Source organism: Amblyomma maculatum, chromosome 1 (assembly GCF_055883805.1).
Source record: "Amblyomma maculatum isolate TAMU_Amacu chromosome 1, ASM5588380v1, whole genome shotgun sequence".
NCBI classification, from domain to species: Eukaryota; Metazoa; Arthropoda; class Arachnida; order Ixodida; family Ixodidae; genus Amblyomma; species Amblyomma maculatum.
The window spans coordinates 77381630-77406428 of record NC_139344.1 but is presented as its reverse complement, the minus strand read 5'-3'; the positions used below and the strand labels follow the sequence as shown (position 1 = coordinate 77406428).

The following is a 24799-nucleotide window of genomic DNA, read 5'->3' as shown; positions in this document are numbered from 1 at the left end:
CGAAATAAGCATTAAAATATATTCACAGGCCTACAGGGCAGCATATAATTCCCCACCGTCACTTCTCCAAACGTTACCTGCACCGATGATGATGATGATAATTATAATGATGATAATAATAATAATCTTTATTTAGTATATTTAAAACAACATACCCAAACGGAAGCGCCGAAGCCACAAGTCGGCTTGTGCGGCTACAACCGGCAGCCGGCGCGGCACTCTTCGCGCTACATCAGAGCTCCATCAGAGGCAAAAAACAAACAAACAAACAAAAAATACTTGGCACAACACACTATCAAAAATGCACGAATAACATCGGGACATATTATAGATTCTCTAACGCTTGAACAGCAACTCTCCGTGTTTTGCGGATGGTCAAAGAAAATACATCGTCCGGTAGTTCATTAAAGATAGCTGGAACATAATAGCGTCTTCTTGCTTTACCATAATGAGTGCGCACTCTCGGTTTAAGATAACGAGGAACATGTCTCAACGGTACCGGTTTCGTGTTTATGTGCCTGTATGCACTTCTTCAAAAATGTTTTATTACTACAACTTGTTTAAAAAGACTACCAAAAGAATGCAAACCGGCTGTTCTCAAGACACTGCTGAGTAAATTCTCCTGTGGCATGTAGAGGACGCTTGTAGCGATGTTTTTCAAATTCCTATTTACTAGACAATTCCATGTGAAAGAGCAGTTGAAAAAACAACACATACGTACCTTAAACACTATACCTCAGAGCCTGGGCGATTAGTTTTCTGATAGAAAAAGGCATCATAGTTTTCAAATTAAACAACAAGCATGCAACACTTTTAAGTTTCTTACAAAGTGGGTCAACTGAGCATTCCATTTCAGATCACTGTCTATGTGCACACCAAGATACTTAACCGACGGGACGCTAGCTATAAACTGACAAGAATACAAAGAGCAATATGAGCGGTGTATATATACATGGAACCTACTCTTGATACATCTTTGTTCGGGTTACGAAAAGAAACAAGTCTAGATTTGGTGCTATTTATTTGTATTAAGTTTGAGGCAAACCAATCACTAACTTTAATATCGTCCTCCTGAAGGATAGCCAGGGCACATGAAAACTCAGGGTTGCTTGATACTAGTAAAGTGTCATCGGCGTAAAGGGATATGGTGGATGCTTTCGCGTGGTCACATATATCATTCACATATAAGTTAAACAACAAAGGAGATAAAATAGACACTTGCGGGACACCGCACAACAGACTTAAGCGTCACTGTGGATAGGCGCCCAAACATGCCTACTTGTGAGCGGTTGTGAAGATAGGTTTTAATTAATGACAAAAAAGGACCCCTAAGTTTATATGAGTACCGTTTAGAGCCTACAATTTGATGATCTACTTTGTTGAAAGCTTTCTTTGCGTCCAAAAAAAAAGCCCAAATGCCACCTCATTGTTCTTCAGGCTCTGGTGCAGTAAATCTAAGAGATTTTCCAATAGCACCTGTGTTCCTGACCCATTGACAAATCCGGACTGAGTCACACTCAGTAGGTCATGTTTAGTAACAAATGCATTCATCACAGAATTGTTTTTCTCGTGTCAGGGATACGCAGGAAAGAACAGGTATAGAGCGGTAGTTGGCAATATTCTTCCCACTTTTGTACAGAGGAAAAACGCGAGCACTCTTCAGTGATACTTTCAATTATGCCATTTGAAATAAACAGCAGAACTTGTTTCAGAGCTGTAATATGCTTATCAGATCACCTATAAAAATGTTGTCAAGTCCGGCAGATTTATTACGTTTCAGACTAGACAAAATGCTGAAAAGATGAGATTCTTTCATAAGAGGAAGGAAAGCTGGTAGAGGTGGAAAGTGCTTCTGGTTGAGACTGGCCATCTCCAGGCGCTACATAAAAGTGTATTTTGCTGGCGCCTTCGGTCTATAGCCAACTACCGCGGCACTCACTGCGTGCAAAACTTTTTGATACGCCATTCGTTTCGGGGGATTTTATGCACTGTTTCATTGGAGATGCCTACAGTATGAAATATGAACTGAGCCTCCAGAACGCGATTCCCTTGAATGCAGCCCGCCCGATTAAGACACAAATCGTTGTCTGGCTAGTGAGAGACTCCCAAGAAATACGTCGACCTTAGTTCTTCTGCGCGGCCACCCATTTTAGAGAATTCAAATGTCTTACCACTGTAGATAATTCGAGTGTTTTCGTGTCGGTGGCAGACGCTTGCATACTCGCTTCAAGCATATGTCAACAGGGTATGATGATGCAGTGCTTTCGTACGAATGATCAACGTAAGAATCACAAGCCGCACGAGAAAGCGACAGGCGTAATGGCTCTAACGACGTCCTTACCGGCGTGAGCAGTGACACAATCTGGGGCGAAAAGCAACAAAGCCGAGACCTGATCTGCTGCATAGAGCAGGAAAGAAGTTTCTTTCTCGTTCAAGGTAATGAAAGAGGCACCGTGGCGCATTACTGCCCGCAGTCTTCGATCGCTCGTGCTCAGTTGGTTCGCCCACAAGTTTGTTCGGGTTAGAGTGCGAAGTCAACTTTGGAACAAAGAGCTTCTCGCTTCTGTCTGGCTTGATATTGACTGAAGAGTAATACCTATCACCCATTATTTCACCGCATGCATTGCAGCTTCGTTCCATACAAATTTTCGAAACTCACCCATCCTGAGTAGACTTACTGGAAGTTTTGAATGCTCCTCGAACAAAGCGATGCCACGCTTTATGCACTTCATGTTTTTTTTTGTTTTTTTTTTTAATTGACAACAAGAGCTGTAGACCGGATCCGCAACGTGAAGACTCGGGTGCGCTGAACCCCTTCAGTAGCAAAGATGCCGGTTTAGGGGAGTTGCACAGGCGCGGTTTTGTGATTCATTTACTTGGGATATCGCGTTCGATCAATTACGAACGCGATATCAGTTTGGGTCTGGCCAGTATTGTGATTTACTCCACCGACAAATCGAGAACTAAAAGTTTTATGCAAAGAAATTTTAATACCATGCCAAAGAAGGGCACGTCTGCCCTTCCATTTCGTTGGATTTCACAAATGCAGAAGTTTGCGCGAGCGTGTAAGGACTGTAGTCGCCAACAGGAAGCCTTTTACTGCAGAGGAGTATCGCAGTTCTCATTTAAAAAGTATCCAGTGTTCACTTTATTCCTTCTTTGTTTATTTGTTCATCTGTTTATAACGCACGTGTGCAATGTTCTTTCCATGCGCAGAAAATAAAGAGCCGCCAACGTGCCTCGGGCTGCGTATAGATTTAAGGGTTGGCGGCAGCGTCGCTCCCGCAGCCTGCAACGTCGTCTCCCAAGAAAGCCGCCTCGCGCAGTTCCCAATCCTTGCGCGCCTATTTGTATGCCACGGCGTGCCGCTCTTTACTGCGGTTTAGAAATCCACCGTATATGCGAAGCCTAAGCGCACTGGTTGCGGCCGCCGCTTCGCGTCTCTTCCCGCCGATGCACTCACCCGAAGTGCGCCCATCAGTCTCGCGACCACCACAGTCGTTTCAGCCCTGACGCACGCGCGGCCGCCATGCGCGGAAACTCAGTCCAACCCTGACGAGCACTCCGATGCTCCGCACTCTCGGACTAGGTGGCAGCGTTTGGCGTCCTCGCTCTCTTTTTTGTTCTCCGTGCCCCTTTCCTCCCCAAACGCGCGGACGCCCGCGCACTTAAAGGCATCGAAAGATATCTATCCGGCTGACTCGACAGGCCTCCCACAATATCAGAAAGCGAGGGAACAAAAAGATGGCGCCGAGGGAAGAAAGCGGCCACTCAAAACACGGAAAACACACAATATGCCGGATCTCTTGTCTGTAGTTGAAGCATGCTGCGCACGTCCGCGAAAGCAGCGAAAGTGCTCAGCCGTGCTTCAAGTTTATTTTACGGACCGTTTGCTGAGTCTTTATAGCTCGCCCGGCTGCGCGCGCTTTCCGCGGGCCCAATCTGTCATTCCGCTTCTCCGCCCTATGTCCAGCTAGCACTTGGGCTTCCGCGAGGCATCTTGACCCTCTTGTTGGCTGTGTTTCGGCGAGTATTGGTAAGGCCACCGTGAAACAATATCGCGATGTCCGCGAATAAGTTGAACTGGCTGCGGCTCATGCTGAGATACCGAATGCTCTCGAGTACAACCTGTCTCTTTTTGTGCTTCGCATTTTACGAAAGGAATACACAACAGCCAAACCGAGACCTCGGGCTGCCGCAGCTAAGCCGTGAGGAGGTGTAGCTACGGTCTCCTAATATAAAAAAAAAAAAAAAAAGAAAACAGCCTGCTATGGCATTTGAATTCACGTTACCCCTATTCTATGGGGAAGAGCTGCCAACTCGGGTCGAATTCTTTCATATGGGAGGGTGATATCAGAATCAGCCTGCCAGAACCATTTGCATTCTCGTTACCCCTACGACACGCAGGCACGTCCATTCGGCTTTGTTGAAGCGTGGCTTTATATGTGGGCTGGTAGCTTACGCTCTCGCATGATACCCTCAAATTATGAGCTTAAGTGTTCCTAATAACGTAGCACCTTAAAATAATAGGACGGGATAGGGGAATAATGTAGCATGCAAAAGAAGCTTCCGCCGCTGCTTTCGCAATTCAGCTACGGTTAACCACATCTACACCACAACAATTTGTTTTTTTTTTTTTTTTTGTTTCCAGCCTATTGAGCTACTTGCAACCGTCCGTGACATCCTTGATTTCTCAGTACACTACGGCTGTACGAGTACTACTGATATTAGGTACGCTGTGATGCTTTAGAGAATGGGCAAAACCTCCCCTTACATGGTGCCTCTCGACAGCACCATGCCACGGTTTCGCTTCTTTTGCGTGTTGCGAAAACGTCGAAAATTGTGCCACGCTGTTTCAATTTTTGAAGCAAAGTTTTCCCCGCCTCCGTGCTGAGCAGATCGTACGCGCACACGTGAGTGACCAGTTCGTGCGCGCTGCCAATACTCGCTTAGCTCCTCGCTCTAGCTTCGTCATGATACGATGGGGCGCTGAAAAATATAAGCTACCTTAATACGCCTCTCAGTGGAAATATCCCGCAGTGTATGATGGCGCGATATCCACCTGCGCCTGCACCGTAGCAGTCGCCGCAGTTAATCATAAAGAAGCTGCAGCGTTGGCGTCGAGGATTAGTGCAGCCGAGGCGAAGAGCAGTGTTCTGAAAGCTGCACGTACGCGGATGAGGAGAAACAAACGGGCGGTCGGCCGAACATGCAGGACAAATGCTGCCGGGACGTTGCCCGTTAGCGCGCTGCATACCCTTGCAAATATTCTCGTTGAGGTCGCGTTAGTGTCCTTCTGAGCAAACGCAACGCGCCGCCTTGAATTTGCGTTGGAGCAAGGATTGGCTGGAGTTGGCATCAGTGCTTTTTCTCCTTGTTTCTTCTTGCTTACTGCAACCCGAACCGTACCGCGGCTACAACGAACGAATACACCGCGACCATGGACGGTGCATACCTCGTCAGACTGCCAAAGGCCTGATACCATTTATATAATCTCTACAAGGCGCACTGCTCTTTTTACCTAGTGGGTGCTATTGTGATGTAGACCTGATGTGCAGTTCAGTTGAAAACCTTTGCGCAAAAATTCACTCTGTTTCTCATATCTCTAGCAGGCAGCTTTTCGGTAGCAGCACTAGGAATAGTTAAAAAAAAAAGAGCGTCATTACTGTTAGCGTGTCGCGAAAACGGCCAGGTAGTTAATAAAGTGGCGTATGTCACTAAATTCTGTTTAGCGCTGAGGCGCGGTGACGAAAGAAAATTCCAGGCATAAGTTATTACGTTCTCTATAGTGTGGAAAACGTGTTTGCTGTCTGTGTTTGCCAAGGCATTAGCGTTTCGGGAAGTGTCGCTCTCAGCCACTGAGGCGCCCTTACTGAGTCGTGAAAAATCGAGCCCTCCCGGGAAACTTAATTGCGAGGTTCTAACGAAGTGTCCACAATACTTGAAGCGATCGGCCATCGTATCAGATCCACTGACTTTCAACGTTATCAGTTCGGCTCGTTATAGTTATTGGCTCGTGTTGGCACCCGAGCTGAGAAGACGGCAGCTTAAATGGTATCCGCTCTGCACTGCGCAATAGGATGGATCATTTTACAATATTTCAGCTTTATTTTCTGCATATATTTTGTATGAAGGCGGAATTTAAAGAAGAGACAAAATGTGGTGAAGTTGAGCCTCTTGTATATTGTCGAGAGCAGCAGACTGACTGCAAAAAAAAAAAAAAAAATTAATTAAAAAAAGGAAAAATACAAGTACCCGGGGTAAATAACCAGCAGTAAATAAATAAATAAATAAATAAAAGCTAGAATGTATTGACAGATAACAGCAATACTATAGTGGTTGCTTATCTATTTATTTTGTACTGCAAGCTAGTGGTAAGCAAAATGCGGTGGTTCGCAAAACAAAATAAAGAAAAGAAGACAGAAGCTTGAACGATAATAGAACGGAGAAGTACCAGCACGAAAAAAATATTGAAAAGGACAGAATCTTCAAAAGACTAGGAGAAAGAAGGTAGAGAAAAATTGTAGCTAAACCAAGTGCACAGCGCGTGCGCAAGCGCGGAAAACCTTGACGCCAATCCATGCCCATTTCTCAGGGTCGAAAGGAAACAAACGAATGCCAAGCGCAGAAGTGTAACGCCAATATCTCGAAGCCCTGCCGAAGGGGTGAGGGGGGGTAGTCGTTCAGAAGCTCTCATCGCTTTCCTCTCGGGATATGGCACCGCTCAGACCAGGGAGGACTGGCAAAGCCCGCGACGCTTGGCTAGCGATCGACGAAAGGTTTTCCACGAGAGTCGACGCCCGGGGGCAAGGTGCCCGTCGTGCAGCCTCCTTCGGAAGCCGGGAACCGCCGTGGCTTTGCTGCAGGGCAGGGCTGCCGCCGGGGTGGCACAAAAGAAAGTGCAGCCGCTGCTCGTTGCGCGTGCCGGCAACATTTGCCGTAGCGCGTTGACGTTGCGACCATGATAGAAATTGAGTAATGCTCTCGGCGTCTGTGTCGGATCGCTTAGGGTTAAAGAAGAGAAAGAGAATTAAAAGCAAAAAGGGTGGCACGGTTTGCTTCTCAACGCCGAAGACGAGCGAACGCTGATTTCGAGTTCCCCGCAATCAATTCGGACCACTCGCATTGTATTCACGTCACGCGGAATTTCGGAAAAGCGACCGTACCTGATTCTTCTTCGCCGCTGAGAACGGCGGGTATTGACACCGCTCCCCGCGGAGAAGAGTCGACACGCTGAACCGCAGTCGCGAATTCTGCCTCGAAAACGCGGAAACCACCTTCTGTGTGATCTTGTTGGGGATGGAAACAGCGCGTTTTGCCTTCTCTCTGACGACGACTTGTAGATTAACCCTATGGAAGCGTTAATTCTACTTGCGTCAGGAACGAGTGAGGCGAGGTTTGCCTCCAGCAGCTCGCTCTCGCAATAAGACCAGTCCCGGTGTCAGAATAGATGTTCGACTGCAAAGGAGCTCCTCGGGCCAGCTGACAAGGCCAATTCAAACAGAAAGTTCTGCTTTCTTCAGTAAAAAACGCGGGGTTAAAGAACCCGGACCTCATCCCAGCGTTTCATGCTTCCATTATTTGCGTGAAGAGGGGATTTCGCATTTGTTAGAGAGCATACGACGGTATGTCCTGGGAAGACCACGACGTGGATGTGGCTGTCTAACTTTTCTTAAAGGCTGCTTTAATTCATCGACCCAAGGCTGTAAAGTTCCCGCTATATATATATATATATATATATATATATATATATATATATATATATATATATATATATATATTTAGCGCGAAGCTCATTTGACGCGCCTTTTATTTTCTCGTGCAGTTCTAGTTACTTCACATTCCTGCTTTCTAAAGTGTTTCTACAAAATACGAGCAGTTCTGAAGGGCATTTAAGGCGCGTACATAACAGCTTGGCAAGGGAGAACAAGCGGGAGAGAAGAAACGAGTAACAGAAATCTAAAGACTCATACTGACGGATATATTGCTCCAGTTACGGAGACCTTGACCCGTCGTTCCGATTTCACAGTGATATTTTTGAGTCACACATCCATAAATGTTTTGCGCAGCATACTGCAAATTTATTTAATTTAGTATCTTACTGGACCTCTCTGATTCCCTGACCATGAACGTTAAAGAGAAGAGAACATGCGTGTGATATGGTGGAGACAACCCAATCTTGGTGTTGAACTCATTTCTATTTCAGCTATTTGTTAAACTTGTAATGCTCTTTGCATAAAACGACATTTTTCTCAGTTTATTTATGCAGCCTGGCATATATTTGTATCTATGTCTGTGCCTAATACCAAGCAGACTTCTTCAATAATACACCTGGAAATTTGTCCCATCGCTCGCATAATGTTTGGTGACCTTACACTGTGTGGCTCCACCGGCAGCTTTCATCGTGGTTAACACTGTGAGGCGATATCATTGCGCTACCAGAGCTTAATAGCAGCTATGTTTAAGGTTGTTAAGACCTTAAGTCCTTAGACATGTCTGTAGCCTAACAGGGGACATGTCTCTCATGTTTTGTGCGGCTGGCAGCAGCGTGAGATAGCTGCGGATGTGAAGACAACGCAATGAACCTCCTACGGCACTGTCCCTGCCGTGGCTTCGGCAGTGAGATCGTCTCGGGAAAGATATGCGAATTGGACTGGCATGCAAAAGTAAGTCCGCGCTAGTGTCGCTGTTCTACAGCGACATATCCTACACACTCGACAACGGGGCGCGCACTTGTCGGGTCCGCGCTCCCAAACTCCGGAGCCGATAGAAGAAAAAGAAAAACTCGCGTAAAGAAAACGCGTTTCACTTGTGTATATATAAATTTTCTTGCGTGGATCGCTCCTCGATGGAGCTTCCAGATGACATCATCTGCCTGTTGTATAATCGTTTTGGCCTTTTAGCAATCTTTGTTCTGCAGGTGTGTGCTATTTAAGGGAATCGGACGCCTGAAGTCGAAGTGGACGACAACGACCAAGCACGTAGAGACGCTGATTGAACTTCTCAGAAGACAATAAATGCATCTCGTTGTTCTGGTGGTATTAAATTCGTGGCGTGGGATATATCCGGCCACTATTGTCAAATATTTAAAATTTACTGGAATTTGGAACGAAGTGGATGGAGCCGAAGATTACTTGATCTACGAGCGTGAAGACAAGTATAGGTGCCGGCGTCGCGTACCGCAGTAATAATGCATAACCTTTAAATCACCTGTAGCTCGGCGCCGGGTACAGAGTTGGACAATGAAGTAGTTTTCCCGAAATATGATTGGACTGTAATGCCACTTCCAGATAAGGCCTGTCCCCTACGAAAATAGCAAACAAAAACGGCCCTTAGTCGAAAGTATTTACGAATATCAAATACGGAGCTACTTGTGTGTGCTATTTCGCCACTTATCTGCATACTTTTTCTCAACGAGGCCACCTATATATCTAGTCTTCGTTTCCTCTCACCTGGGAGAAAAAATTCTACATGCGCTTCCTTTACTCTTTTAGAGACGCGCATACTTTTCTGGCTCATCTGTTAGTCTTTGTTTTCAACGCTGTGCAGTGCATGCACCATGAAAAGCAGGAGAAGTAGCGCAGACATACAATCCAGGAAGGAGACGCGCGTAAACACCGGCCCTCCACCCCCGCAACAGTCACCTGGAAAGCTCTGCCCAAAGATACAATGGGGTCTCACTCTGGCCGAGAACTCTGAGACACTGGATAGGTGCTCGGGGTGCTGAGGTGTGTGTATATGCGTGCCCGCGTGCGTGCGTGTCTTGCATCATTCACGAAGGTTCCGCCTACAACCGGGCTCCGCAGGCGTAAAAGACCTCTTCCGCGAGCATACGCACGTTCGTTTCTTTTTTTTTTTTCTCTCTCTCTTATTCACTTTGTTGGCCCTCTAGATGGCGGGGCCATAACTCTTGCCGCACTCCATGGCTCGGCTCGCTTACTGCCATCGCTTACTGCGAGAGCAGGGGTGCCGTTCACGGCTCCTCTCAGGACTCCACCGCTCTGACGTGGCAAGGCACGTTCCTTCCTCAGCCGGATGCGGGCCAGCATCTTTCACATCGCTCAGGGAGCGACGCACCTTAGGCGTGGATCTGTGGCCACTCAGGCGGATAGAAAATAGGGTGTTGAGACCGCTGCGTCTACGTAGCTACGGCTCCGATGGCACGGTTAATTAGTTACACAGTATTAGTAGCTCTAATTTTCCACATTGCTGCGGCAGTGAGGGGAGATTAGTTGCAGGCATAGGAAAGAGCAACAAACTCGTCTCACTACTCGCGTGTGAAACTCTCACACGCTTTTAGGGAGGCAACATAAATGTTTGGAGCTGACTTCTGTCCCAAACGTCGCGAAGTAGTGATGCCAGGTCTCTACGGCACCTTTAGTTCATTCATGCAAGTGCATTTATTATAGACACAGTTTTAAGAGACATAATGATTGGCGAACGCTCCGGGCGTGTCGTATAGATGGCAGTGAGTGCTAATATATTTGGGCCCAGAATATTACAGCTTGATGCCTCGGTGGTCTAACTTTGGTCGCACATTATTTCCCTTAAGTTTTGTCCGACAAGACATGGCTAAACAGCAACGTAGAATTCAAGAAGCCCGGAAGTAATTTCATTTCTGGGATTGGGGGGGGGGGGGGGGGGGGGATGCCCCGACCGCTTTGTCATTAGGAGCATGAGCTAACCAGAGACCGTGTGTTCGGGCCATTCGTTTTTTTTTTGTTTTTTTTTTTTTTTTATTCAGTCATTTTCCTATTTGCGCTAGCCGCTAAACAGCTGTGGCTTTTGGCTTCTGAGCACCAATTCGTGGGATCGATTGTTGCAGCGGTGGCCGCATATTGCCACCAGGCCTGGCATCAAACGTAGAACGCACTGAAGAGACAGTAGACTAAGGCTGACAGCAGTGGGATGCCACTGCTGTCAGAAGGCAGAAGATCAGAAGGCATATTCCTTCTGCTCTGCATCAGTTCCCTTCCCGAGGCTGCTCTTTCCCGGATCGAATGGAGGATTCCTCTTAATGAGAGGTGCTATGCGCTGTCACTCACCACCTCTCAAAATCTCAGCGACTCCGCTGTCTCGGTTTTTGCATCTCAGTAAGAAAAAAAAAAAAGGCTGTCGGGATGGACTGCGTTTTAGGCAACTGCCTGAGTAAACATAAATGTTTCTAGCTTCTCGTCTGAGCGCCTAAGAAAAAGATCCACTGAAGGAAGGGAAACGGCATAATCGTCTTATTAAGTGTTCATGTAATTCCCTCAATTCTAAAGACAAATATTGGAAAATGAGGGGCTCGTTATGACATACATACGAAGGAGGCTAGCAAACAGCCACTGACACTGAATTAGCCATTGGGATTTTTTTTATGGTGTTTATCAACGTGATATTGATAATGTAATCGTTTTATGGCTGGAATATAACATTTAGAAACTAGAAGAAAAAAAGAACAACATATCTCCGGTTGCACGCGAACCTGCGACCTTCGAATTTCGCGTCCGATGCTTTACCGACTGAGCTACGACGATGACTGTTCAGTACTCTTCTTTCGTCTGTATTTACGTTGCGTATAACCTGTTCTTGAGAATGTTCACCAGTGCCACTTTCCTGCATAGTGGTGGACGTAGAACGTCCTGTATATAACCGCGAATGTCACGTGGAACGTGGCCTAGCGGAGAGGGTGGGAGCTGTGTGATCATCCTCTTATGCTACGACATCTAGGCTGCCAATGGTGGCCGATGGGTCAAGGCTCAGTGGCAATTGTATGTGAAAAAAATGGAGTTTGGCGTCTTTACCATGCACATGACCTTCTAGAGGCGCCGTTTTTTAAAGACGGGATCAGTATAAACCACTGGGAGTTAATTAACGTGCACTCAAATCGCGCAGCACGAGGGCGCTTTTGCATATAACCTCCATCTAAATTCTGCCACTACCAAGGAAATTCGACCTCATGGACAGCCACGCCATTTTCTCCAAACGCTTTATATAGCTAAGAACGCTTGCATCCAGCACACACGCGTGACGGAATTAAGGGCTCGTCACAACGCACCAAGGAAGCCCGCAGTCACAAAGGCCACAAAAAGAGAATGAAAATGTTTCTTTTCTTTCATTATTAATGCGTTCATCGTTGGGAAATTAGCAATGTGATTACTTAATTTATGGCTAATGGATAATTGATAGTAAGATAGGAGAAAATCAACGACACTCCATCGGTGTTATCCGAACACACGACCACCGTTATGTCGCATGCAGTGCTCTACCAATTGAACTGTGGCGGTCAAAAAAGGATTTCACAAATAATATTTCATTCGTTAAGAACACAACTTGAAAAGGCGCAACAGAAACGTTCCACTAGGTTTTGCGGGGCTGCTGTGACTATTGGTTTTCGTTAATATAAGCGCTTGCTTTAGTTGCTTTCAGAGAAAGCCTTGCTGCCAGAATCTCGAATTAGTGCCAGCAGACAAGGAGGTTCCTAAGTTGGCGCAATCTGCATAATTACCAGCGATGGTAAGAATTCGGCATTTGTTTACAAGGCGGCCCTTTTAAAAATACTGGTAAGTGCCAAATTTTCTCTGCCAGCGTGTCCCACTAACATTTTGCACAGTCAAAAAAAAAAAAGAAAGAAAAAAGTACTGATAACGGAAAGAAGCCATTCTTACACTTCAGTGCGCTTTCATCCTTACGGGCTTAGATGCCATGCTGAATTCAAAGGCAGTATTCTGGAAGAAGAAATAGGGCACAAGAAGCTCGCGAATTTGATTGTTCCGACCTATTTCAAAAGAATAAAAAATCCAGAAAAAAAATCTAAGTGCCCACGACCGCCCAGCAACGCAAACTGCCAGCCGCAGCCACTAAAGTAGTCCATTGACACCAGGAAGCGAACACAAAATGTCGGTCTGAACCAAAGGAACGACAGGAATGGCTGGATTGTGATTACAAGAAGGTGCCCTGGATTTCCTATTCCACCAGCATGAAAGTAAAAGTAAAATGCCCCTTAAGGAAGACGGGAACTGAAGGCACTTGGGAATTCTGGGCGGCGCAGTAGAGCTGGGTAAGGAAACAAAACAGCCTTCCAATCAGATTAGGAGAAAAACGCTTGTTTTACGAAAGGTCGTCTGTTGTCAATCCAGATTTAGTGGCTGTTGGGAAACGCCGTTTGTTGGACTTTATAGTTCAAGCCCGTTTTCTTCGTCTACAAATCGAATTTGCGCCGGCGGGTATTTGGCTTCGAAACCGGTGGGGCACGTTCGGATTGCCCTGACATTGCCTTATAGGGCGCCGTTTCTTGCCAATCGTGTATCACCGGATAGTTGGGGCGATATGGCTTGTTACTCTGCTTGACAGACCCTTCAGCTGGCTCCTTTCTTCTATTATGTGTTTCTCTGCAGTGAGCAGTGAGTAACGCACTGACCTGACTACCACAAAAAGAAGCCGGAGAACATAACTGCGCGAGGTTAGATGCAATCAGTGTTTTGAGCTGTGGGCGGTACGAAATAAGAGACTTCGAAACGAGCAACTGTTTCAAGGTAAGAAGTAACGAGTGAGTGGGTGTGTGCGTGTGTGTGTGCGTGTGCGTGTGCATGTGCGTGTGCATGTGCGTGTGCATGTGCGTGTGCATGTGCGTGTGTGTGTGTGCGTGCGCGTGCGCGCGTGTGCGTGTGCGTGTGCGTGTGTGTGCGTGTGCGTGTGTGTGTGTGTGTGCGCGTGCGCGTGTGTGTGCGTGTGCGTGTGTGTGTGTGTGTGTGCGCATGTGTGTGTGCGTGTGTGTGTGTGTGTGTGTGTGTGTGTGTGTGTGTGTGTGTGTGTGTGTGTGTGTGTGTGTGTGTGTGTGTGTGTGTGTGTGTGTGTGTGTGTGTGTGTGTGTGTGTGTGTGTGTGTGTGTGTGTGTGTGTGTGTGTGTGTGTGTGTGTGTGTGTGTGTGTGTGTGTGTGTGTGTGTGTGTGTGTGTGTGTGTGTGTGTGTGTGTGTGTGTGTGTGTGTGTGCGCGTGCGCGCGCATGATAATAAGAAGCGAAATGGTCCGCGACCCAGTATTTCGTTTTAATGGAAGCCAAGAGGAAAAATATCAAAATGACTCTTAAGAAGGGATAAAATTTCCCTACCAATCACCTTTTTCGAATATCGCGCGGGCGTAATTTAATTATATTACCAACTACTGCTCCTCAAACGTAAATACATTACATTGCTCTTACTTTAGAAAGGGTAATGCAATTTATGCAAATAATCTCGAATTACGAAAAGCTACGCGAAGTAAACAAAACAGCGGTCTCTCTCGAACTTCCCAACGCACACAGACTTTGGTCTTGGCTCTGAATTTCGTCACGGACTATTCCTTCTCTCTTCTTTTCTATAGCAGGTAACACAATTGCAACAAAGCAGCGAAAATAGAAGCACGGTAGAACACTAGTCACATTCACTGCGCTTGAGGCAGAAACGAGCGAAGAATCCAGCGCTTTGCTGCCGTCTCCACCATTTGAAGTCTCCGTGGAAGGTTACTTATTGCTTCGGAAGTCACATGGGAATCGACCTCGGAAGATTAATTGGCTCGGTAATGCTCGCGCCATGGGCATTTCTGCTTGTCCCCAATCCCCCCTCCCCCAATTTTCGCCTCGTGGTGACGAGTGCAACAAGGCACCACTTTGCCCTTAACCGACGCAACCTAGGGAGTGCCACTGTGCGCTCCTGAATAGTTTTAAGGCGAAAGCTTTTCTAGGATCCTGGAGCGAAAATTCGCGCGCGGAATCTGTGTGCGGGATCTGTGAGTCGCATCTGTGCGCTGATGGGGCACTCGCAAATAACGGACGTGCAAGGAGGGAGATAAAGAATGAAAACGATTGATGTTGATAGGTAAAGAATAAAGTTATAAATAAACATCGATGGAGTTAATGACTTATGCTAACGACTAATAATGATGATTATAAATTACTTGTAATGACCAATATATGAAACGACGACTTATAATGACCGCAACTGATTAGAAATGAGTAAAAATGCTTAGCTATGAGTGGCAGTGACTACAATGGCTAGGCATGACTCATTATGACTATACTTTCTCAGTTTTCCTTTAAAAAGCATCTGAGAGACCCTCTAATTTCGAACTCCGTTCTGCGCCATGTGCCCTTTCGGTGGGCCCTTCAGCGCATTACATCTTGCTGCTTCTGGATAGTCGCGACCACCTGTAGTATACCTCCGGTAAGTGACCCGACTTCAGGCGACACAGACGGTCCCAGACGTACGGTTCTATTCCTTCCTGCCTTTTCTCGCCGATCCTTTGCGCTGGATCGGGCTTCCCGTACTTCAGGACGCTTCCGAGGCACCCTACCGGGCCTACGTTGTTTTGCGCATACAAAGAGCAAAGGTGCATTTTAATATAAGTAATTTTGGAAGCCTACCGGTACCGGCATGACTCAATAGGCAAGCCTAAAGCACATATAGTTGCATCTTACCGGTACTCACCTATGAGACTGAAATGTGGAGGCCATATTGAAGTCGTTCTTCCGAAAAAAAAAAGTATACGAAAACAATTGTGTCTTGAAAGGTTTTGTAGTTTTTCTGCTCTTTTTTTTTGCCATTTTGTACGCAAACAAGAGAAAAAGCAGTCCAGAATGGTCTCTCTTGTAGCACGGGTAAATTAATTGCTGTAAAAAGATAAGCTATGAGCAAAGGTTTCTTTGTCGTATCTTGCTGTATAAATTAGCTCTTGCTGTACGATTTCACTTATGGATGTCCGTCTAAATTTACTAAATAGAGATCCAGCCCTCCTTTTCGCCATTCTCGTGCAACCTCGACCTTATAAATTTTAGCTTTAGTAAAATAATTACATACACGATAACCGTAATCTAAAGTTGACAGAGACATTTTTATGCTCTAATAATATGAAGTAAAATATGAAGATAGGCAATATGAAGTAAAAAGGCTAAGGCTTTTTTAAGAAAAATATTTTATTGCAGTTGTAGACGTCAATATTTCCATATGCGTAATTCGGTTAGTGTTGAGGAATGTGCAGCACAGGATATTAAACATGAGTTTATTGCGACAGGCAACTTTATGAACTGTATATCTAAATCGAACACTTGACCGATAAACTATTAAGTTGATATAGTATTAGCTACTTGTCACACCGATGAATCGTCTTGTGCCAAGCATTTCCAAATTTTGCTAGCCTAAATATTTATATTTCATATTTAACAACGCCATCATCGGCATACAGCTTAGCTTTAGGCGGGATGTCACTAACATTTTGTACAATGAATATAGGGAAGAGAATAAGTCCTGGGGGCGAATCATAAGGAGTATCAAAATTAAAGCTGTTTCAATGTTTGAATGTGTTTGAACGTTAAGAAATTCAAATTGTTATCTAATGAAAAAGCAGTGTTTAAATCTTCTTCATTGCAGCCTTGTTTCTCTTTTTCTGAGCTATAAATTTACTATGCATGAGTAACCGTGATAATGCCAAGTATAAAACTGCGCTATATAAGGTAGGACGCGCACGTGTGCTCTTTCAAACTCATATTCGCCTTGCCTTGTTACACAATTTCCCTTTGCGAGACACCCGATGTATTGCCCTCCAAAAGGACGCTCTTAACCCTTGTCAACAGCTAGGTTTAGAAAAAAAAGCCATGAATATTGCATCGGTATGCTTTCAGATATAAAGGACGTCCCCGCTAACATAGACCAACGAAACAAAAAAAAAAAAAAAAAAAATAACCGAGGCGTTTTTCCAATTGAAAGCAAGTGATTGTTGTCACGAGGGCTGTCAAGTACACAATGGCATTGTTAGAGCGTTAGCTTTACTGCGCACGTTCAGCGACTATGTGATGACGTTGCATTCGACCGTTGACACTAGCGTTGCAACAGACCTTTGACGCAGCCCTAAAAAAAGTGAGCCTGCGCGCGACCTGATGCGTACCCCGTGATCTCAGCATAAAAGTAAAATAAAATTCAATAGAGAATAAAATATATAAAAGAAAAATAACTAAATGAGACGCTTTAAAGGAAAAATTAAAATAAGATACATGTCAAGTCAATAAATTTACCGAGCAATACTACCGTCGAGGTGTGCCCTCAACGAGAGTATTTCATGAGCTAACGCTCGATATCCGTGTTCGGCTGCGTGGAAAGGCTTGACGTTTGTTTCGTTCCGCCCGCTTGAATAATTTGTCTACATTGCCCAATTACCTCTTCAAATATCGCTCTAAACGCTCTGGTGTGAATAGGAAAGTTGTCAAGCGTCATAAAAACGGCTCAACCCAGGTGTTTCCAACAAAGTAGCCTCAGTGTAGCTTGCTTTTATTCGTCAGTAGTACAAGCTCGCAAAGTTTAAAAATACCACGCGAAAGTGGGCTCCGGGCGCATGTACGAGCCGCGATTATAGCACCCTCATCCGCGGCTTGGTAAAACACAGCCGAATTCGCCCCTTATGCGTTGCTCACGACAGAGCTTCGCTCTGCTGCTGGTCGGGAGGTAAGTGTCCAGGATTGCCGATAGGGTGCTTTTCAGGCGCTTAGGTTAAAGCCACTGGAGGATATTCATGCATGCCAGAGGCAACTCAAAGCTTTGTTGTGGGCATCACAGAAAGCGCAAATATAGCAGCGGTTGACTCAGTCGCGTATGAGAGCGCCGTAATCGCGTTGCAAGCGAGTGCACGAAGCCCGCTGTCACGTGGTATTTTTTGTTAAACTTCGCGTGCTCTCATTTTTTTGTCAGATGAAAAGGGGCACACTAAGGCTACTTGGGCGAAAACACGTAGGTTGGACCACTTTTGTGATGCTGAGCAGCTTTTCAATTCACATCTGAGTGTTTAGAGCGCTATTTAAAAATTAATTAGTTAATGCTGACAAAGAAATTATATCAGTCAGTGCATTACGCGGCTAATAACAATCTCACATGATTTCACTTGAAACAAACGCTTAGAAATTGTCCGTGCGTGTGCGTGTGCGTGTGTGTGTGTTTAGAGAAAGCTGTTTTCAAACGTATGCTGATAGAGATCCAATGTTATTATTTCTCCATGGCCATGAGCTTTTCCATTCAATAAAGGACATTCAATCAATCAATTATTTCTCGCAGAAACGTCCTTGTCAATTCCATGTTTACACATATTGCAGTCATGTTGCCGCGGTTAAGGAAAAACGATCGCCATTTCTAATTATTGTTTTGCCGTTTGCACCTGCTTGGAGATCATTTATTCGACTGTTCCCCAGCAGTCCGAGGGTACTTCTCGTAGAACGGAAGGCGAAACGAAACAGATGCATTTTTGAACCCATTCTGCATATATTGTTAGAAATGCAGCGAGGACATGAAAAAAAAAAACGATACCTTTGGTCTAACTTTAATTAATCCTGGAGGGAAGCGAAAGCTTGGCGTACATAGCTACGCACATTGCCAGGCTTGGATTAAAAACATTGTGCGTTTCTGCAAACGTAAAGCCCGTTCTTGGTCGGTCTCTTCTGCACGCCGTCTTTTCAAGGCCTCATTCCAACGTACCTTCTTCGCGTTCTTCGTCCTCCTCCATCTCGCGCAGTGTTAACCTAGGCGGGAGCCCGGGGGCTCCTACGTATACACGTATCGCCACTCTAGCGCAATCTACTTCCATGTCACATTGACGTCACCTCACGTGACCTTGACAGTGATCACGGGCCGCTTGGTGGCCTGCGGAACTATGCCCCAAATTCACATGACGACCACTCGGTCACGTGACTCTGACCTATCCGGTAGTCACGGGCCACTTTGAGCCTACCACCAGGCTTAACACAGGAGTTTTACCTCTAAATCTCTCTCAAGGTGAAAACCGCCCATGCCTGAAGGCTCGAACTACCTGGCGTAGCTAAGCTTTTGCTTCAAAAGAAGTGTGTGAGTGTCGGTGTTGTCATGCCCGAGCAATTGGCCATAAATCGTCCCAGAGATTCCGCGCTTTCGGAGAGCGCTGCTGGAGAGTCGGACGTGGTTTTTCGAAAATGCGGCAGCGGACCGAGGCGTGTTGACCGGGCACATCAGGAGAAACGAGCACGGATCCTTATCTTCCCGACATGGTGAGGTGCGTCTTGTACAAACTAATTTTAAGTCAAGCGCTTTTGTCTGCAATCTAAACGGGCGTCCTTTGATCTCCGGCACCTCTCTTCTGAACAACGGACCACGGCGGCGGGGCGAACCGCGGCACGCCGTCGTGCTTTGACCCAGCGGCAGGGGATGGCTTCTTTAGCCGTTCTTAAGGAAGCGAGTGTTGACTCAAAGATGCTGCTTGTGTCAACACGTGATCATTAAGACATACTGGCCTAGACCAGGGTGTAGTTCTCTCAGGCTCCAGTTTGGCAGCGGGGAGATTGGTGCCCTATCGCCTGGCTGGCGTCGTTGCAGCAAGACTACGTATTTGGACTTCACTGCGGAAGATTGCTTCCTTAATTGATGTTAGCGAGACGGCAGTGAATTCAAAGGAGCTGCTGCACGTGCTGCTCGATGGCCATTAAAACCATGCATTGTGCTGCTGAGGAGGAGGGCACCATCGCCTGACCGGCGCCATTGAAGATGGCTGAAACCAGATCATCCCCGCTTCATAGAGAACAACGGGGACAGCCTGGCTGTTGTGCAGGGGAATACAGTATTCCCTGTACAAGTGCGACGACGTGTGTGCATATGTGCGCGTTTGTGCGTGAGGTTCTGTTGGAACAGTTGGGCGGAGCCAAAAAAGCCATGGGCAAGCCAAAAGAAGCGGCTCAGCGCCCATTGGACATTTGGGAAATTGCGGGTTCCACAATTAGGCTGAAAAGTGATTTAGGCAGCCTCCGAGGGCTGCTTCAGGATGAATAGCCTGTGCTCTCAGTTGCTTAAGAGCTACCTCGCTCGCTCTGACGTGCTTGCACGTTTGCATTGTAAACATGTAAAATAATTCTTCAGTTTACTCTTCTCCTAACAGCTCCTCCCGTCCTCTGCCTTCCTCAACGCCTTGCGGTGAAGGCCTATAGGCCCCGGTCCTCCGAACATATCAGTGTGTGTGTGTGAGGGGGGGGGGGGGGAGTGAACATAAGTTCTGCGTTTAAAAGTTGACGCCACAACGTTAAAGGCTCCCGTTTGCCGACTCCGCTTCCGGATCTCGTTGCTCGCACACATGCTCTTTGCTAATCGCTTAACCATTAATCTTTAATCATGCCTCTATTATCCCACACATACTCATTAGTAGGCAGTTGTCAGATACAACGTTATATGAAAAACCATTCGACGTAGATATAAGGCTCCGCTTTGAATAAGGCGCGCGAACATGCGTGCGTGATCTAGAGGCAGCGTGTCGAATTCGGGGTCCAGAGGTCTTGGAAAGCTGGATTTCGTCACACCCTCCCCTAAATCAATAGGGAAGCCCCAGTTGGCAGCGCTGACCAACTCGGCCATGTCATGTGCACGGTCTCGTGACGTCATAGAACCTGATAACCAGTTACCGCACACAGGCATGCCTGTGATATTTTGCTCTCTATGCCGAGGCCGGATTTTCTGGTGCGGGTGAAAAACTTATTTATTGCCAAAAGTAAAGAAAATACAAAGCATCGTTGCGGGCGCCCTTCAGGCTGCGGTTGTGGTGTCTAGGCCGTGTTTTATCGTGATGTCCTCTGCACAGGTGACCAGCCAAACTTGGAGATCTGGCTTGGTTGCTGGGCAAAGCAGCCAAGCAGCCTCCAACTGTTGCGCACTGGTTAGGTGCCAAGAGGCAGGCTGCAAGTGTGCGGGGCAAAAAATGAAGACAGGCGTAGTCTGAGTGGGAGCTGACACATTGGCGACAGGCCAGGGAATAAAGACAGGTGCACAATAAAAGTAAACAGAGCACGCTATTTCCTTTTAGAAGTTTCCACGCGAGACTTATTTGAAACTGGCAGCCGTGCCATGTGCAGGCAATAGTAGTAGACACCAGTGCTCTTTCACTTGAACAAATGTTTTCTTCTGTTGGATGCAGAAGGCGTGATTGCCTGCAGGCAGGAATAGCGTGCGCCGTTCACTTATGTCTGTGCCTGTACGTTCCCGGCGTGGAAGAGAGCAAAATGTTCGAGAGTAAGAAATGTGTAAACCTGAAAGGGGCGCCACAAGTCTTGGAGGTACTGGGAAATAGGTATGTGCGAATGGAGGGTTCCGGAGAACGGGGCCTTTAATCAGGCGTCTACGGGGAGCCTTTGCCCGACTGCCAACATTTCAAGAAGATAAATTGTGAAAAGACCGGTTCTCTCATCAGAACCTTGGCCAATGAACTAGCTGCCTTTCCACTCGTGTCCATTTTCTTTTGGTTTATCAAGAACCCCACCCTCTTGCCTTCTCTCCACCAGGGGTAAATTAGGAATGACTTCAGGCCCGCATGATGTTTTAAATTCACAGTTAAAATACTTTCTGGGTGTTATTAATATCCTGGAAACGCCGTAATGATGTCTGAGCTGAGACGAGGAAGGGGATTAAATAGTAAGCTTTCCCTAAGACTATCTTAGAGAAGATCGTGCAACCAGCCAAATTTGATGAAAAGTCCTGTATTGAGGAAGTGGATAGCGGTCTGCAAGGTGCGAGCATTGATGGCGCGGTAATTTTCACATGGCCTCCAGTCGCCCAAATCTTTATTTCGGCACCAATTGGAGTGGCGATGCCTAGTTGCAGGAGGAAGGGCGCCCAATACCGAGTTCAAGTATGTGTTAAAACTCACGGCGAGCGACAGCGAGGCTTTCTCGAGACAGGCGGCGAGGGCGAGCAAATACAAGTGGTCTAGAGGTCACTATGTGGTGGATGATCGAGTGTTTCACCGGTGACTCTCTGGTGTGTGGCTTCGTGATGTTGGGAAAATTGGCAAGGATTTTCCCGTACGGCGAAGCAGGGACGATAGCTCTAAGACCTGTCGCCGGTGAGGTGGAGAGTACTCCGTTGACGGAGAATTTCTTGCTGAGATCGATGAGGTAATGGGCCTGTATATCGACAGCGAGGTTGAAGTAACTGAGGAAATCAGCGCCGAGAACAGCTTGCGAGACATCGGCGATGATGAAAATCCAGCGGAATGTCCGGCGCAATCCGAGGTTAAGTGTAAGGAATCGTTGGTCGTGCGTGCGGATGAGGAAATTGTTTATGGCTTGGAGCGGGGAGGTCGGTTTGTTGCGACGGCGATCGGCCCAAGTTCATTGTTTTACACTGACCTGTGCTCCACCGTGCTCCCGTGTCAACAAGAAAACGAGCGCCAATGATCTTGTCCGAAACATAAAATAGGCGGCATGTCCCTCCGCCAGTACCACTTGCCGCTGTCAGTGGCCGGTCGCAGCGTTTCCTAACCAGGAGCACGGGTGGGTGCACTTGCGGGCAGAGCTGCCAAAAGTACGATGGTACCAGCACAGAGCCGAGGAGGAGGAGGAGTCTTGCCGCGTTTTTCCGGAGAGGGCGGCGGTGCCATGGGAGTGGCGGTGGAACTGGAACCTCGGCGGAGAATTGAGGGGCAGGGGCCCGAGGTCATCAAGCCGCCTGGCTAAAGCATCCAGTCGCTCTTATATGCTCAAAAGCTGGGAGGGTGTTGTAGTAGTGGAAGGCGGAGCGGTCACGGCCTGGCGTGCCTTGAGTAATCCGCAACACGGTCCGGGAGTTCGGCGAGCTTGTCCAGAGTGACATCACCGCAGCCGCGAGGACAAGGACCATGCTCTGGGGAAGTCGCTGGAGAAACAAATCCCGTAGTTAGCTGTCCGGCCCATGAAGGGGATTCTCTAAGCAGCTGTCGCACGCGAAGGAGGAGCTGCAAAGGACGGCTATTACCGAGTTCTGTAGCGGTGAGGAGCTGCTGGAGTCCACTGCGCTGGGACGTGATTTGCTTTCAGCGAGAGCCGCCTTCAACGTGTCAAAAGGTCGGGCCGTGTCCGACGAGGCGATAATGTCCGCTAATTCCTTGGCGACGTCAGAAGGCAGGGAGGACGCGAGATGGAGGAACCTGGTCTCCTGGCTGGTGATACGCCGCAACTGGAAATGCACCTCAACCTGGAGTAGCCAGGCACAAGGGCTGTTGGGCCAAAATGTTGGCAGGTTGACTGGTTGAAACGCGGCCAACGAAGCTCTTTTAGGCCGAGCGTCCTGGGGCGGGTCTGGTGGATGGCTGTAGGAGGAGTGAAAGAGCCAGCGGAATCCATGTATGAGGGCGGGGCTGCGTGGCCGATGTCGGGTCACCAAATATCTCGGAGCTAAGATGAGGAATAAGCAGCTCTCACAGCGTTCGGGTTCGATCTGTATTTTTTTATTATTATTGTGCTAGCTCGCGCTGACGCGTCTAGTGCCAACCTCTTCTTTGTCCAGCGTCGTGCGTAGCTTGCGATAAGAGCGCGGCGGGAGGGGCGCTACAATGTGTTAAACGGTATGTCGCATAATTTTTTTTTTTCGTTGAGGTCAATAAAGTTTCTTCCTGTTTGCATTCGCTTTTTTAACCGCTTCTGTAAGATACCGGTGAAACCTTTAGCACAGAAATCCTTGAAGTCACCCGCGTGTTCCACTGGTTTTTGTATTCTTCTTTTTCACTAAAATGACACAATGGTACGGTCATGCAACTCAGAATGCAGTGACAATTGCAGGTATGTCTGACGTCACGCTTGTGCAGCAATATGATCTATGATCGCTGGCTTTTCCATCGTGTTTGACCATAGGCAGACAGTTTATACCAAACTATTCACATTGCCCTCTTTGCAACGCGCGATGTGGGTATCGACCGGTCCCCAATCCGCTACCGACACCAACAGCAGCCGGCTTCTGCGTTTGTCACCCTTCTCAGCACATATCGGCATACCGCCGTATACGTTCTCGGCTCCCGAGTTCCACGCTTGGCACCGCTCTTTCCACACACAGCACTCGTTGGCGCCACCTAGAAAGCGGAGGAACCGCGGAAACGACCTCCTCTCCCAGGCACGTACACCAGTCAGTGAAGCGGTAATCATGGTAACGTGAAATGGGCCCAGCCGAAGGGAATCTGTACGTGCCTCTTCCCGCAGCTGCGCGTCGCTCGGATATTGCCTCGGCCGAACTCTCGCAGTTTGAGCCACTAACAGCTGTCGCTGGAATAATCAATGCATTCTTTCACAAGTTCTCGAACCTGTCCAGACATTTGGAGTTATGTCATTAGTATTATTGGAAAATTTGTTAAATTTGAATGAAAGTGCTTCAAAACAGAGATATCCTCTGTGCGAGAAGAATTGCAGAAATATTAGGCTTCATAATTCGCATCACTTGAAACATCACAAATCGTCGGCGCTCGCAAATTGGATGTACGGGGTATTACTTCAAAACTGTTTTTAGATCAAAATGCTTCATTATTGTACCCCATCATGATGGCACAGCGGCCTTGGCACGCTCAGATCAAGGTCGCGAGTTTGATTCCGGTTCCGGCGGCAGTATTTCTCTGGAGGGGAAATGTTAACGAATCTCAGCTGGTATAAATTAACGTCGAGCCTTTCGCTACAACTGTCATATAGCCCCATATGTCCCCTCAGGATATTAAGCGCAAAAATCTGCAATTCACGAATTTTTACCACAGTTACAGCTTCCGAATTCTTGCTCCAGTATTTCTGTAAAATGCAGGTAGGTTAAGTACTAATTTTCAAGTAGCGGGCATTCTCGAAAGTTTCCAGCCGTTTGTAGCAATTCGATAGAAACGGCTATGTTCGAGGTAGCTTCCCTAGGCTCACCACATATTTTTGAGGGTGAATGTAGCTGAGTTCAGGCAGGGCAAGTTAACGTCTTTTGCCATCCGTTTGCCAAATTTAACAAAAGCTGTAATGTAATCCTGTAGGTCTGCAACGACAACATTAGGTGCGCTCAGAGGCCTGTACAATTCT

The 24799-nt window shown here is 47.0% G+C and overlaps 1 protein-coding gene and 1 pseudogene across 1 annotated transcript in view; one reads left to right on the top strand and one right to left on the bottom strand.

Annotated features, from left to right (window-relative positions):
- Nucleotides 1-24799, top strand: part of LOC146202854 (QRFP-like peptide receptor) — an 800647-nt gene that overhangs the window by 257052 nt on the left and 518796 nt on the right. The window lies entirely within an intron of this gene.
- LOC146202858 (uncharacterized) lies at nt 21714-22661 on the bottom strand (annotated as a pseudogene).